The 17,145-nt window shown below is 43.5% G+C and overlaps 1 protein-coding gene across 11 annotated transcripts in view; it reads left to right on the top strand.

Moving 5' to 3' along the window:
• Nucleotides 1-17,145, top strand: part of Sgms1 (sphingomyelin synthase 1) — a 258,253-nt gene that overhangs the window by 183,975 nt on the left and 57,133 nt on the right. The window contains exon 1 of one of the 11 annotated variants that reach the window (XM_060388384.1): nt 15,238-15,419. The exons of the other annotated variants lie outside the window; for them this stretch is intronic. The gene's annotated coding sequence lies outside the window, so the exon portion shown is untranslated. Of the gene's footprint in view, nt 1-15,237; nt 15,420-17,145 lie in introns of those variants that run through there. 11 annotated transcript variants of the gene reach the window in all.

The following is a 17,145-nucleotide window of genomic DNA, read 5'->3' as shown; positions in this document are numbered from 1 at the left end:
CTTTGCTTGGACCTTCTCTTTGTATCAAGCCCCACGGTCCACTTTGTAGCGCGTGCAGCTTACCATAAGAGCATTTACCACATGTGTTTTTAAAGAGTGTAGATGAGCGTCTTTGCAGAGTAGTCTTTGCAGTTTATTAATTTTCCCAATACTGAACAGGTTTGTATCATTGGAGGGTGCTCTGTTAACTGTGTTCAGCACACCAAGAGAACCAAATTGTACAATCCTCACATGCAAGGCTTGAACCTGTAAGGTGGCCGGGGTAAGTAAGCACCATCTCCTCGCAGAAGCAGGGGTAGAATTCACAGCTTGTTCGCCCCGTGAATGCTGGGGATCACAGCAGCCGTAGTGTGGGTGGCATGTACAATAGGGTGCCATTCGGCTTGGGCATCAAAACACACAGCTGAGACTAAGCACTGTGAATACATGCAACCCTTGGTTAAGTTAACCATCAGTCTAACCTAGTTCTGATTGGACAAAAATACAAGATAGTACATCAGACAGCCCCATGATGCCTGGAAGTTGCCAGGTAATCAGCATTGGCCAAAAACCTTACTCTCAAAGAATCCTTCTTACAGGGTTGTAAACCAAGAGTTTAATGAGGTTAGTTCACCGAGAAGGGAACTTTAAATTTGGAGATTGCTCTGCTATAAATACTACCAGTGTCTGTGCTTAAGCATTTTGAATCTATTTGTTGGTGGTGGTTTAGTTTTTTCCTACTCTCCAAATTATGAGACAGGCTAATAGTAAATAAACTAAAAGACTAGGAAAACTATAATTTTGGATGCCACCAAGGATTGTCTTCTTGAGACCTTATGGGTGTGAGTGACTTCTCCACTTTAGATACATTCTAATCTTTCACTTTCTTGGATTTGGGACTGTCACACTCCCAATTTCTAGACTGCCTAGCCTAAAAGCATAAAGATAGATTTCTTTGTGCTTTTGGGTAGGGCATCACCCAGAGGCCAAACATATTCTGGACATGGAAGGAGTGAAAGCATTTAAAGCAAATGGATCATTGTCTCTGTTGAAGGACTAGGTACACTTTAGACTTTAAGCGTCAGAGCTTGTGTTGTTTAAATACAGGATGGGAGCTTACATTCTCGTTTTGTTGTTATTTGTTTGTTTTTCCTCTAAAGCAGGTCATTCTCCTCTCAGAAGCTCCCTGAAGCTCCCTTTCCCTGGAACTTGATTGCTTCCTGTCACACTTTGGGGTTGTGTATTCTATATTAGGACTAAGAGGCAGATCACTTACCCACTTCTGAACTAGGTGGAGAAGGCTCACTCTGAAAGAAACTGTAAAATAAGCTTGTAATGAATGGGTCGTAGAAAAAGTATAGAGGGTAAGAGGAGGTCCAGTGGCCTGTCGGCTAGCCCTGCAGCTTGCTTCACATGCCTCTGAAGGGAGCTATCAGTAGAAGCTGAGAGAATTAGAACTTGGAGTCTGAGCTAGAAGACCAATTTAAATTTTTTATTTTATTATTTTATGTGTATGAATGCTTTGTCTGCACGTATGCCTGTCCACCACCTGTGTGCAGTGCCCAAGAAGTCTAGAAGAGGGATTGGATCCCCTGGAACTAGAGTTGGGGATGGTTATGAGATGCTATGTGGGTGCTGGGAACCAAAATTGGGTCCTCTGGAAAAAACAGTGTAGTGCTGGTAACTGCTGAACTAGTTTCCAACCCCAGGAGAACAGTTTTGAGAGGTCAGTCTGGCCAGTGCATAGAGAAAGGGCCCTGCCCTAGGGCAGCTGTATGAGGTCTCTGTCAGTCTGACGTCTGGTGGGCTTGTCCGTGTGCTCCGGAGTTCAGATTGCCTATGTACAAAGCCTGACCTGCAGGGTGGGCTGGCTGCCATCCCTGAACTCCACAGAGTGTCTGAACCCCACAGGGCCTGGCCGTGCAGGGAGACTCCATGAATCGCTGCTGCATGCCAGCTCTGCCTTCTTAGGATTGGAATTTGTTGTCCTGGCCAATCAGCAGGTACCGTCGTGACCTACATTGTTGCTCATGTTTCTCACAGTAGAATATCCAGTTGGCATTTTCACTTAAGTGTTACTTTGTGTTTAGCAAAAAAGCTTAGGGCCACTCCATGGGCTGTGGTGACTCCAAGAAGATTCTGCCCTGGAAGCTGAACTGTCTCCCCTAGCATTGCTTGTCTACCACAGGAGTCCCCTTTCTCAGCTCAGGAATGTGATGGACAGCCTAACACTGTTACCTTTTGTTATCGCTTAAAAATATTGAAAGGAAAAATGACTGTCATTAGGTGCTTATTCACACAGGAAATGTAAGGTTCTGTTCTGTGAGTGACTCATGCATGAGTAAAAAAAAAAAAAAAAAAGAGTTAACTGCTGTAGTTGCAGTTACAAGGCTAGTGAGCTGGCCCTGTCATTTCTCATTGAAATTGTACAAACTACCAAATAGCTGCAGAAATCCCTGACCAAAGCAGTTCGTGATGAACAATTTGCGGAATTTTTGATGTGGTTTTTGTGTTGCTAAACATTCTTAGAAGTTTGTGAAATATGCTTTTGTTTGATTCTCGGGATAATAGTTTGGATCCAGGATCTTGGGCGTTTTGGATCCCAGAGGCTGTGGTACTTTGAAAATTTCTGTAAATCCTAAATTCCTACTGCTGTGCCGAAATGGTCTTCTATAGTTCACTTGTGTTAATTGTGATTTTTATATGTTGTATATTGTCTTTTTGAGACGAGGTCTTTCTACATATCTTAGGCTGGCCTGGAAAGCACAATTGCAGTCTAGACTGGCTTTAAACTCATGGGAATCCTCCTGCCTCTCAAGCCCTGGGATTATGTCCGTAAGCTAAGGGCATTGTGAATGACTTGTAGACTGTTGAGCAGCTTGAAAATCATCAGCTCAGGGCCCTGAGAGAGGCACTTCTTAAAGCCTTAGCACCTGCTCTAAGGGGCTGACTTCTCAGCAGAATTGGGAATCAAATGCATTTCCTTTATGGCTACAGGAAAACCAGACAGAGATAGGAAGCTAAGTGTTTCTTAACAGAGAACCAACAAAGAAAACGCCCTTCATAACTTGAGCAGGGCTGGGACTCACAGAGATGTGCCCTATGAATTGTGTAAGGCCTGTAAGACTCCAAGGGAATCCTCTTGGGAAAAGAGCCAAGGGGTGCACCGGGGTATCTGCTCAGGGAATAAGCAAGGAATGATTCTCCCTGGACTGAAGAAAAAGAAAAACAGCAAGTGCTCTAATGGGACCTCTTTCCTGAGAGTGTCTACCCTTATTAGGTTTGGCTTCTCACAATTCCCTGCTCTGTCGTATCCAGGCTGTCACTGTGCCCAGACTCACTTTCTTAAGAACTTAACAAGGTCATCTGACAAGTCGCGTGCCCGCATAGGGTAGGAGCATGCTGTTAGCCAGCACCGCGCCATCCCGGGCTAAATAAGGGAGTCTCTATTCTTAGTGAAGTTTTCTCTGTTTAGCTAAACAGTTGGGGGAAGATGATTTAACCAAGACTTCAGGCTTTAAAGAACATAGATGTTACTAAGGTTTAAGTATGACATGTACCTCATAGGTTTATGTAAACAGAACCCAAATATAGCCAATATAGGGAGTAGTCACCACTCCTGAGACTCTTAAGGGAGTGTCCAAAGAAGAGATCACAACCCTTTCTCACAGCTGAGCTTTAGATCTTGATCCGTACTTCACTGGTCTTGGCACACTACATGGCCAAGAAAGGAATATGGTGCCCTATGCTACAAACCTGCCTTCAGAGCTTACTGAAAATATTTTCTTAGAAGGGCCCAGGGTAGCTATTCAGAGGGAAATGTCACCCATCTAGTAGGCGTCTTTCTCCAACACTGTTGAAGCCAGGCTGTCTGCTGTGAGAAGGCCTCAGCGCCAGGAAGTGGCCAGGAAGTGCAGCTCCTTGCTCCACAGTCTCCAGCGCCGTCTGCCCACAAAATTCAAACCGACATATGCCAGCCTACAAGTGAAAAAAGAAAGAACACGCAGGTCCCAGATTGGAGTTTTCCAGTCAGGAGGTAAAGGCTGCATTTGTATCTGAGAGGCAGTAGATCAGTAACTGACACGGGAGAAAAGGTCCCATCTTCCCAGGATTCGGGTTTTCTTCTGTTCAGCATGGCACTTGTTTCACCCTTCTTAAAACATCTGAGTTTATTCCTGGCTCGTCCCTGTAGTGATTCAATCCTAGGGGCCGATTGGAGATCGGATTTCTGTCTCTTGTTTGCCTCCTAAGCCATGGGAAGCATTTGGAGCAGCTTTTATCAGGTGTCACATGGCCTGATGACATTTCACATGTCTTGCCTAATGCGAAGGTGCATAGCGCAGCTGAAGCTAGAGGATTTTATCTCTCAGAAAAGCATGATAATACACTTCAGGGTTCTGATTTTATTCATACGAGGTGGGTGTTCTGTTTACTCATGAGTGTGTTTCTTGTCCAGGAGCGCTTGCAAAGAGCCCTTCCCCCTCTACTGCTTTGAACTGCTGGCTTTCTTTGTGGTCTCTTGTTTAATAACACAGTGCAATGTGTAAGTCAACATTCTGTTTGATACATTAGACATACTCAGCCTTAACCTTGACTGAGAGTTGTCCCGTCTCCTCTGCATTGCCTTTTTTGTCTTCACCTCATAACACTCCTGAAGGACGTTATAGTCATTAGATGGATTTGGGGGAGGTTCAGACATTTTAAAGATTGTTATACATTCTGTAAGTTTTCTGCATATATTTTAAACTAGATTTCATTGGGTAACAGCATAAAACAGAGTAGATAGTTACCCGTAATCTTACATCCTGGTAACCATGGTAACATTAAAAAAAGAAGCAAAACATGTTTGTGAGTAAGACACAAACTAATCAAAAGCTATAGATGAGATGTATAGGTTGCCATCAAATGTGTTAATATACCGGTGGGTTTTTTTTCCTCAGGAAGGGAGTTTTTGTGGCATATCACCATTTGCTCTTAATAAAAATGTTAAATTTTATCAGAAGTCTCGGGAAGCTTTCTATACTTACAGTATTTTGGAGAGTTTGCCTAACCACACACAGAAATCTTGGCTTTTGGCTTTGGTGATGGTATGGTATTTTATTAAAAGAATATAGAGTAATGTTACCTTGGCCTCTTTCTAAGCATTTTAATAGGTGCCAGATTATGCCTCTGTCACACGCAGCTGTTTGATTGTCTTCTGCACTATGTGGAAATCTGTCTGCTAGATCTGTTCATTAAGTTCTTATCACTGGGGTTTCTGGACCAGAGGTTAAATGCAAATTGATCTTGCTGGATAAACATTGCCAAAATGGATTCTACAAAGGATACCGCGTTTTATTTTAAGCCAAATTTGCATTCTTAATTTTTGTTCACGATATACTGCTAATACTAGTTCAAACTTACAAGCCACAGAAAAGTTATTAGGTATTTGAGACAGGGTCTTACTGTGTAGTTCTGCTGGTCTGGAACTCGCTGTTTAGACAGGGTTGGCCACAGACTGAGAGCGATGTGCCTGATGGCCAGTGAAGTGGTAATGCACATATGTTTGCAGTAATCAGGTGAAGCCTTTAACACATTCGCCGCCTTAGACTCTTGCCGATCCTTTCCTTTGAGAGCATTTGAAGCCCTCTCGCAGCTATTTTGAGGTGCAGTATTGTTAACTAAAGCTGCATCTTTCCACACCGCCAACCCTGTAAATCACGTGGCATTAACTGTACCAGTGTGGTGAGTTAGAGGTTTTGTCTGTTTTCTTTTGTTTCTCCTCAATTTGGGTTAAGACTTAGAATCTTTTCACTCTTCTTTGTTTCTTTGATTTCATTTTGTGCTTTTATTTTTTTCTTTCTCTTACTAATTTCCCTTTGTTATTTCCCTGATCATCCTTTTTTCTGTTATATTGACTTACATGAGCACATCTTAAGCATGAAAAATTAGTCCTACTTCATATACATTACATTACATGTAGTATACATTACATGTATTTTTGTCTTTAGGCTTTTTGTTCTGACTAAAACCATTGCGTTTATTTTAGTGAAAGGAATGTTAAGCATACTGTTTAAATAATGAAATAAAAAAAAAAATAAAAGAATGGTGCTGATTGCGAAAAGTTGGCCTTACTTTGTGCTGTTTCGGCTGAATAGTCTAAGTTCAGGGCTGCAGGGTATCTGCACTGGTCCTAGTCAAGTGTATACTCACAAAGACCTGTGGCATCCTGTTTACCCAGACTGCCTATAAGGAGCGAATGCTCATCATTGGTACCTCCCCCGCTGTTGCATTGGCCCTCATCAGTTTATTGGCACTCTGGGCAGGATTGCATGCCTTTGCCTATTAACGTCAGAATGTGGTTAGCCTGTGACCCTGTGAGGTCGTCTGTGCAGTCGGAAGTTGTAGGTAATCCTCACTTCCACATCCTGGCCATGTAGACCTTGTTCATGGAACGTGGTTTACTGAAAAATTCCTGTGGCCCGAAAGAACAAGAGGTGCAGAGGCAAAGGTGAGCAGGGATACATCACTTGAAGGATGAGTCACTGGGGACATTTCCAGTCGACTGGATGGATCTCACAAACGCACCCCTGGAATGTGCATCATCTCCCTGGCCCGCTGTTCTGCCTGCTAGTCAGTCGGCGTCTGGACACCTGGGGCGGGCTCCCCGGTGCCTCATTTATCTCACACATGGAGAAACTGAATGTGCAGACCGCTCACTCTATCCACTGTTGCCTGAGCCTCTTCTCCCCCTGTGCACAGTTACTCTCCAGACAGCGAGTGAGGTAGCCATGTCTGCTCCTTGGTGAGTAGTCTTAGAAAAGGTGTCTCACATGCAGGAGGAAAAAATCTGATTTCTCTCCAGATTGCTTTAATGAACAAGGATTCTAATGAATAAAAATTGAATATAAAATGTGTTGCATTTTATGTAAACGAAGCTTCAGTCTAGATCCCAGGAAAATAGTAGGTCAATTCTTTATTAACCACACATATCCTGAGCAGATTTTAAATATTTTTGACAGTTCAGAAATCCATATTTACACCATACCATACTACAGTACTTCCTTGGTTTGGCATATTGTATTTTCTTAACTGTTAATGACCTAATTTCTGGTAGAATTGTGGCCTCCTTTCCTTTCTGTTTGACTTGTGATGAGTTAATAGCTTTGTTTCTGATCTTCTTACAGTTTTTAGAAGCAATCAGCTCAACTAATAATATTTACCAAAACAAAAGGCCACAAATGGAAAAATAGATTGAATTTTCTGAAAGCCAGTGCTATGAGAGGCTGGTTTTTACTTCTGTTACTGTTCAGTGACACTGAGCACAGCAAAATAATTGGATTCTGGCACATTAGAGAACAGCCTTGGTTACCCAGAGTGACCGCAGTGCTCACTGTCATGGTGTTTGTTAAACACACATCTCAGGACAGTCTGAGGAGATCGTGGATGAATGATGCCGTTAATTAGGCTTTTGCCCAGACAATTTTGCTACATTTTGGTGAGGGCAGGCCTCTCTTCTAAACAGTATATCAACACGAAAGATAAAATGGAGATATTTAGACTGTGCTCTGACAAGGGAAGCCTCACAAATCACTTCTCGTGTCCAACAGTTTGGTACCACTTTGGTCCATGTTGCATCTTCAGCTTCTAAGTTATTAATCAAGTTGACTAAATAAGGCTGATGGAAATTCACTTGTGTATTTATCTTCGACATTTTGCACAGGATGATAAATGAATATGGCAACAGAATCTACTTAGGAAAAAAAAAAGGAGTTTCTGGAAATAAGAGTTTCTGGGATTTGTTATACTAAGACAAGTCTGAGGGTAAGCAACCTCCTTTGTAGAAAACCAGCTGTCCCTGGAGAAGTGGAGCAAATGAAAACAGAATTGTGGTATCAATTGTGGCAAATGAAAAACGTGTAAATTGACAGGAGCTTTTGTGAGTTGTGTGTGGCTATCACTCAGAATAAATCACTACAGCCAACATGTCCTTCATTTCCTTACAAGTTTGTAGGGCTGGTGGGGTGGCTCCATGGGCAAACTGCTTTCAAAACAAGCATGAGGACCGGAAGGGGGATCCTAGTCCTATCTAAAAGCCAGGTCCCTGTGATCTGGCGTTTGGACGTGGGGACAGAAGGGCCTTGGGGGTTCGCTGGCCAGGCGGTTGAGCCAAAATGGTGAGCTGCAGTTTCAGCAAAGAGACACTGTCTAAAAAATAAGGCAAAGAAGTGACCTTGGGCTTCACATACACCCGCTCGTGATATATGCACAAACAAGCACAGGACCCTATAAGATAAAATTGTTTCTCATGCGGTGCAAATTAAGAGGAAATATTTTCAGATTGTCAAAGTTTAACCTCTTACGTTGCCCATGGTAGGAGAACGGGGGCCAATTTAGAGCACCATTGTCTTTCAGCGAGGTAGCAAACAATTTTTCCCCATTGCTGTCCCCAATGTTAGTAATTGACCCTGCTTTGTGTGTGTTTCTAGCTGAGGCTAGAAGTCCCATTGAGGTCAATTATTAGGCCTAAGTGTTTCTAACATTTGTGTTTCTGGCGTCCTTACCATTGGTCAGATGCAACATGTGGGTTATTGTCATCGTGAGGCAGCCCAGTTGCTGGGCAGCAGCAGGAGGACTTGGTCACAAAACATTGAGCTGTGCCTCCAGGGAGCTCCCTGCCCAGGCACCCTCTGGCCTTGGTGCGGCCCGTAGGGAGTTTGATTACATCAGTGTTGGCCAGAAGGTAGAATCTGAGGACATTTGTGATTTCGAAGTATATTCTGCTAAACACGGACACTGAATGCACTTGGGGTAGAGTAAGTCAGTGTCTGTAGTTTTATACTTAATTTTCCTCTCATAAAATTACACTTTTCGCGTCGTACTTTTACTGATAGGATGTTAGAATTCGCGCTACGCTCTGCACGGCGTGTCTTCTGCGCGCAGCTCTTTCCGGCTTAGGCTGCTGTCGTTCAGAGTGCTTGAGCAATTTGTTCCTGATTCGAGGGCAAGTAAACAGAAGAGCCAAGACTGAAGTCATTATCACGTGGTTCCAGAGTCTCCTGGCCTCTGTCCTTACCACCCTCTCCCATAGGGAAGTATGGACAGCCACATTAAACAGACGTGGAGAGCGTGTGGGAACTCTGGGAATACCACCCAGCAACAGCAACTCTCAGCGGTGTGGTGTCCACATTGCTTCATTACACTCTGCTAGTCAGTCCTTCCTTCCACTGTGTGTACTTCCAGTCATGGGGAATAATTTGATACCTAGCTTTTCAAATATATATGTGCAGTTATATAATGTGTACACGCACATATGATCTCTGTATACTTCTCATGCACCCTACTTTATAGTCATTGTTTTTCTCAGCATTTTTATTTGCTAGTATCTTACAAACATATTTCTCTGTGTGTCACTGGTTGTAATATAACATAGTGTTTTATTGATCCGTTCATGTGGACTTTCTGTGGAACAGCAAGATTTCTTTCAGTATGTCACTCACCTTGATTTATTTTGCGAAAGCACTAAGTAATCCTGCCTTCTAAAATTCAGATTATTAGAAAGAACAAAGAAAATAAATGTAGTTCTTCCCCCCCCCTGCATTCTCTGCCCTTCCCCTCCCCTTTGATGGAGTGCTGAACGAGTGCTGGCTTTACGAGCAGCACACTGTCCAAACAGCAAGAAAGCTGGAATGTGGCGCTGTGAGAAATAATACTAAAACCCTCTTGGTCAAAACAAACCAAGCCTGTTTTTGATGTGAAGTATTTACTTCAAATTACTTAGAAATGTTGTACAAGCCATTGGCACTCAGCTCCGTATTATTGTAAATGAATACATTTAAAAAGATTTATTTATGTATATGCGTGTTTGCCTGCATGTATGTATGTGCAGCACACGTGCGCTTGGTGCCACGAAGGCCAGAAGAGGACATGAAATCACTTGGAGCTGGAGGTGCATGCGTTTGTGGGCTGTTCTGTGGCTGCTGAGAGCAAGGCCGTCTCTCCAGTCCCTTACAATTTTTTAATTATTCCTTTATAGCTATTATAAACCATTTTAGATGAAAGGCTAATAAACGTGTGATTACACAGACAATTAAAAATACTCTCCTGTCGTTGTCTCACGTTTCCATATCTGGAGGCATGACCAGTCTTCCAGGGCTCCTGAGAGGCCTGGGGGCATTTGGATTTGTGCTCTCTGCGTGTGCAACTCAGCCTGGACTCCAGATTTTTCTTGGTCTGTGTCGTGGCTTCTCTTCACAGAGCGTTTATATTTCTTTTTAATTGCCACTTTTAAGTGAATAGTTACCACTTTCCGAAGACCTCTGCTCTTGAAGTTAAGGGAGAGTACAGAAATAACCAAGCACGCCCTTCTGACTACTTTATTTCTGAGAGAAAAAAAGAATAAAAAGATGATTACATTTTGAGTGCTCCATGCTTTCTGAATTCCCAGCAGCACGCCCAAGAAGGAGTGTAGACCTGCAGTAAAGATGGCTTTGTCACACGTCTTTCTCTATAGCCCTTTTGAGGCTACTGCCTTGGGAACCACTGGGGAGTAGGGAGAAAACTACTTATAAGATACTCTTTGAGTGTTAACTTTTTGGTGTTTAGCTTTGTTTTTATTTATGTGTATGGGTGTTTTGCTTGCACACATGTCTGTGCAACACATATGCAATACCCATAGAGGCATTGGAGCTCAGAACTGCTGTTGTGGACCGTTCGGAGTCTCCATGTGGGTGTTGGGACTCAAACCCCCGTCCTGCAAAAAAGCAGACAGTTCTCTTAACTGCTGAGCCATCTCTCCAGACTTTTAAAACTATTTTCATTCAGTTCTTAAAGAGGATCTTAGGGTACAGAAACTAAGGGATGAGAGACATGAAAAAGGGAACCCAACTTGAGAGCAGGAGGAACTGCATGTGAAGAATTGGTGTGGTGGTTTGGATAAGAAGCCTCCCCCGCCCCATAGGCTCATCTGTTTGAATACTTCTTCACCAGGGAATGGCACTTTTTGAAAGAAGAGTAGGTGTGGCCTTGTTGCAGGAAGTGTGGCAGTGGAGGTGGGCTTTGAGGTTTCAGAAGCCCAAGCCAGGCCCAAAGTCTCTTCCTGCTGCCGTGGGATCTGGATGCAGGACCTCTCAGCTCAGCTCCATTTTCAGCACCATGTCTGTCCGTGCCCCACCACATTTTCTGCCATGACAATAATGAACTAAACCTCTGAAACTGTAATCAAGCCTCAATTAAATGCTTTCTTTTTATAAGAGTTGATTTGGTCACAGTGTCTCTTCACAGCAATAAGTCACTAAGACAATAAATAAAAATGATATGTCTAGTATAAGTAGTAGTTTTCTGAGAGCCAGCCGTGCCTGGGTTGTAGTCCATGCCTTGTATACTATCATCTGTGGCATCTTGTAAGGCAGGTGTGGCAGTACCACCTGTAATCTTGTGAGGCAGGTGTGGCAGTATCATCTAGACTCTTGTGAAGCGGGCATGGCCGTACCTGTATTTTTAGAAAAACTCAGATAAGTTCACCAGAGTCACAGTGAGATTTGACTCTGCTGCTTTCTGCTTCGTAATTCATTTTCCTCAAGACTTACTTGCTCATTACTTAGCCTAGGCCCCGAACATTACCCTTTCCACAGACAGGAAGTTTGCTCTGCTCTGATTATTCTTGACCTGTTAACTGCTTCAGATGCTGTGAATGGGCCTTCTGCAGGACAAGCATCCCGGGGAAGAGAAACATGCTGATACCAATCTGCCTTTGCTGGGCTCTGTTCAGCTCATAGCTGACAGGTCGCAGACATAAAGGGGGAGGACACTGTGTAAGGATAAGAGGGTAACAGAAGTGTGGGCCTCCAGAGGAGGACACCGAGCCCTATCCAAAAGGACAGCCAAGGAGATGGACAGTGAGGTAAGCGTGAGACTTGATGGAGACAAACTTTGTTAGTGTTGATGCTGTTCAGTCAGAAAACGTGATGGGGCTGGAGAAAGGCTCAGCAGTTGAGAACACTTTATTCTCGCACAGGATCCAGGTTAGGTTCCCAACACACTGTGTGACTCACAATTACCTGTAACTCCTGTTCCAGTGGCTCTGACCTCAAGTCACCTTCCTAGGCCCCGGTATCACATACATGTAGTGCTTATACACACATTTGAGAACTCACACACATATATACAAATTATATGTGTGCATGTGTGTGTGTGTGTATTAAATTTGGGAAAGGCAGAAAATGCAGTGGAAAGGAAACTAGACCTTGCCAGCAGCAAAGTTGAGATCCACAGTTGAACAATTTGGTTAAGGCTGAAAATGATAAAATTGTATCTGTCCCAAACATTAGAAATAGTGAGGGGAATAACCAAGGTTCATTATTATATATTAATTTATTGATTAGATGGAGGGCATACACGTGCAACAACTAACAGAAGTTGGTTCCCTCCTTGCACCGTGTGGGCCCTGAGGATTGAATTAGGATCATCAGGCTTTCTAGTAAGTACCATCTCACTGGCCCAAATTATGCAAAAGTAAATAACGTAAAAAGTAATAAACTATATGGCTTTTTTCAGCTCCATGCAGCCTGTCCTTAAGTCTTTAAAGGGGTACCAGAATTGAAACCTTGAACAGCAGCCTACTGCCGAGTTCTTGGGGGTTTTTAAGTCCCTTTTCCGTTTTAGAATGGTGACGTCGTCTTAAATGCAAGTTTGGTAGCATTCTTCTGTCGCCTGATCACCCTTATCAAGCCCCACTAAAACATTCAATTTAGTTTTATGGAATTAACAGCTCGTTTTTTTCCCCTCAGACTTGCATTTCATTAGTTAATAACTTTATTAAATCCCTTAATAGCAAAAACAAGTCCAACCTGCTGGAGCAGGTATGGAAGGAAATACAGTCACGTCTTGGTAAACATTGCTCAATAATGTGGGAAAGGCATTGCCAGACTTAAGTCATCTAACTCTAATGAAAGTCATCTGCTTGTATTACCGTATATTACAGAGGGAGGAACTAATTCAGGTTGAAGATTAAGCAGAAGCTGAATAATGAAACAAGAATGAGCTGTAGTGGTTCATTACCTACCTGCTCCTTAACTGCTCAGAGGAGTCATTTATTAGAGTTGTCTCAGAGACCCCAACAACTTAACTTGCTTTTACTCTGAATTGTGTATAATAATAATAATAAGTGTGAAGGGTACTGTCCTGGCTAGTTTTCTGTCAATTCAACACAAGCTAGAGTCATCTGAAAGGAGGGACCCCCAGTTGAGAAAATGCCTCCATGAGAGCCAGCCGTAAGGCATTTTCTTAATTAGTGATTGATGGGGAGACCACTGCGCATCATGCCGTCCCTGGATTGGTTTTGCTGAGTTCTAGAAGAAAGCAGGCTGAGCAAGCAACAAGGAGCAAGCCATATCAGCACCCCCAAGGGCCTCTTCATCAGCTCCTGCCTCCAGTCTCCTGTCGTGTTTGATTTCATGTCCTGGCTTCTTAGGGTAAGCCAAATAAGCCCTTTCTTCCCCAACTTATTTTTGGTCATGGTGTTTCATTGGAGCAATAGAAACCCTCACTGAGACAGAAATTGGTAGCAGCCTAGTGGATAGTGGAGTATTGCTGTGACAGACGTGTACATGATTTTGGGAGGACTGTGGAAGGTCATTGGAACTTTGGGCTAGAAAAGCCATTCAGTGTTGAGAGCAGTGCAGAAGGTGGAGGCCTGGCTTGTGAAGTTTCAGAGGAGAACAGAGATGCTGCTGGGCCTTTTGTGTGAAGAATCTGTGGTGCTTGGTCAGCTGGAGCGGAAGAAACTACTGTGATTAACCACTCAAGTAAAACCTTTGCTTTGCCAGGAAAGGTACTAATGGGAACGGTGAGCCACTGACTAGTCTGTTTCCTGGTACTGTAATGAAACACCTAGGACAGACTGCTTTGTAACCAAAGGTTTGTTTACCTCCCAGCTTTGAAGGCTGGAAACCCAAGATCTGTATCTCCATGAGTTTGGCACCTACCGAGGGCCTGATGGTGAGTGCCTTCAAGAATGAGTCTATGCAAACTGAAGTGCTCCCATGGCCAGACCGTAAACTAGAGAGGAGACCAGTGTGCGTTTTCCCTTAGAAAAGCTCAGTCTTCGGTGATTCTGCTGGAATCACGGTGATCCTGCTGGACTCAACGGAAATCCTTCTTCAGCACAGTACTCTCAGTTACTTGAGGGCCTCTCTGTATAGTCTACCCTTTAGAGGTCCACACCCCTCCCAACATCACAGTAAGGACCAGACTCCAAACCCACACAACCTTGTGTGGCAGATCAGTACCAGGAAAGGGTTTTGTTTTGTTTGGGGTGGGGCTCTGTCCACAAAAACATAGACTTACGGTAGAGAGAACAAGCAGGCACAAATTCTCTTCCCCTCCTGTTGTACCCAGATCTTAAGGTCTCCAACGACCACCAGGAGCCAGACCACATACGCAGGAGCAAAGAGCTTTACTTGGGCTCAAGCTCGGCATCTCCACCATCACCAATGCAGTAGATCAGAGGGGAGAGGCCCGAGCAGCTCCATGGCAGGGTTTTTATTTGGGGTTTGAGCACGAACCCAGAATTCCCAGCTTAGCAGTTACACGATTGGATGGTACTCAGCAAGGGCAAGCTTGGATTGACAAGCTAACATAGCTAACGTTGAGCGAGCTATCTATAGGCCTCAGGAATGTTAAGGTCGGTGGGCTGCCCAGCACTGATGCCCCACCCTGAGTTAAGATACTTTCCCATTCTCGTGGTTGTCCTCAGGCTGTTCCTTGGGTAGGGAATTTTATGGTTTGTTTTGCTCCTGGAATTGGTGACTTATGGCCTAGTTCCTGGGACTGATGACTTTGGGGGTGGACGGCCTGGAGTTTGTAATCTCCAGACATTGGAGTGTGTCTTATACGTGTGCTAACCCAGGCGTTTCTACTAAGCTCTTCCTGGAGATGAAAGCTATAAGTAGTCTGTACAAATTAATTAGTGGACAAAGTTCGTGATATACCGGGTTGTTACAGGACCTAACTTTAAGACACAGTCACAGTCATTGAACATCAACGTTTTAATTTCTTCATTAAGCATTCATATCAGATTGGTTGCTAAGAATTTGATGCTGACAAGGCAAAGAATTATGTAGAGTGGATCTTAAAAGTAGATTAAAACAAAAGGAATGGGTAATTGTCTGAAAAAGTATGCTTATCTTAGTGCACGTTTATTTAACATAACCTCAGATTTATTTAGTTTGGTTTCCATTTTATGATGTCTGGTTTCAGAATTTGTACAAACCTGTTGAAAGAACACAAAGTCACAGCCTTTGGGGAGACCAACAATATGGATAGCTATTAACAATTGATTGGAGTTTCCAGCGGGGTGTGAAGCTGCCTTGTCTTGTGCCACACCTGCAGTCCTCATTATGCCATTGTGTCCTGGAACCCAAGTCTCCTAAAGTAGGAATCCATGAGTCTCCTAATGGAAGGTGAGTTTTAGGCTCAGGCCCTTCAGGGATCAACTTTGGGCCTTTACATACAACTGGGTGACAGGTCAGATTTGGCCCACCAGATGGTAGTGGGATTCCTGGTGGCTAGAGCGAAATGGAAAACCTCACAAGATGCGCTTCATCTGGGAGATGGGGACTGATTAGTTTTCAAGCAAAACAGATTGCTCTTTAAAACTCAGAGAAGAAAGATGTCAGCAGCACATTGGGTCACAGGCAGCTCTCCTTGTTCTTTTGTAGTATCTGTAGAGATAGGATGTCTCTCCAAACATTTGAGTAATGAGGACCTTGCTCCAGGCAGATGGGCTGAGTAGTGGCCCATGTAAGATCAAAGGAGACCTCATTTGGGGAGTAGACCTTTAGCATTCACCAGAAAATTCTTGGCTGCTTGTGCTAACATAAAGATACTTTTTAAAAAGTTACTGTGTGGTATGTTTGTGTGTGTTTGTGCACAGTGCTTCTGAGTATAGGCATGTGCAGGCAAATGGTTAGAAGGCAACTTGAAAGACAGTCTTTTCCTTTTTCTTTCCTTTGTTTTTTTAAGACAGGGTCTCTCTCTAGCCCTGGCTGTCCTGGAACTCGCTCTGTAGACCAGGCTGGCCTTGAACTCAGAGATCTGCCACCTCTGCTTCCCAAGTGCTGGGATTCAGGGTGTGCACTCCAACTACTTGGCCATTTCCCTCCTTTTACCCTGTGGATCATGGGGATCAGCTCAGGGTGTCAGGCTTGGGTGCATGTGTCTTTATCCTCTGAGCCACCTTGCCAGCCCTCCCATATATAGTTTACTGAGACAATCTTTTGAGGTTTTGAAGAGCAGATGTCAGTAAAGGACCCGACGGCCCTGCTGATTGGTATCAGAATTCAGGGCCCTGATCAAGCCTGCTGATCAACTGGGTGACAGGTCAGTGACCTAATGAAATGGAATTTCTAAAGATACTGCTTCCTTCCTGGCCTGCCTCCTTATTTGTCATTGTGGTGTTTCCTGGCTGCCCTGGAACTAGACAAGAAATATGGAGAAAGTGTAGGTTGAGTAAGAAAATACCAGTTAAAGACTTGGTGAGTATTTGCTCATCAGATGGTGAGCCACACTTGTGTTCAGTGGCTTCATATTTTCAGCAGGACACAAGGCAGTCTTGCACATTGAGTTTGGTCTTTCCACCTTTCTTATCTCTTTTCACTATAGTCTAACCCGTTTTTTGTTTTTTGTTTTTGTTGTTTTTAAGTTTGAGGAAGTGAATGTGGGTGAAAGTTGGTCTGGGTGACATTGACATGTTGATGTGTGTGTATACCTCCAGAGTCGGGACTCACTTTGATCAAAGGTGTGAATGGGTAAGTTGTGGAGCAGCCCTGGTGGGTCAGGTGCCCAGGGTTTGGTGGAAGGAACATTTGGCTTGCTGTGACAGTGGCTCTTTTGCTTAGTGGCACTAGAGCAGCCCTGACTTGTTCTGTGTCTTCATCTCACCACTCACCTCTAGTTCTTGTGGTTAATATTCTTCCTAAAAATTTCCAACACTTTATGCTCATGTGTATGTATTATTTTTAATCAGATTGATTATATGACAGATGAAATGCCAATATTCCTCTTTAAAATCATTCTTAAGTTTAATGCTCTGTGGTACTGCAGGGAACCAGTACATGACAAAAGAATGGAAGTAACTTATATGATGTCACTTTTTAAATGCAGGGTAGTAAAATAAATCTGATATCT

Source organism: Meriones unguiculatus, chromosome 1 (assembly GCF_030254825.1).
Source record: "Meriones unguiculatus strain TT.TT164.6M chromosome 1, Bangor_MerUng_6.1, whole genome shotgun sequence".
In the NCBI taxonomy this organism is placed as follows: domain Eukaryota; kingdom Metazoa; phylum Chordata; class Mammalia; order Rodentia; family Muridae; genus Meriones; species Meriones unguiculatus.
The sequence above is the reverse complement of the archived record's forward strand: the minus strand, read 5'-3'. Positions and strand labels throughout refer to the sequence as shown.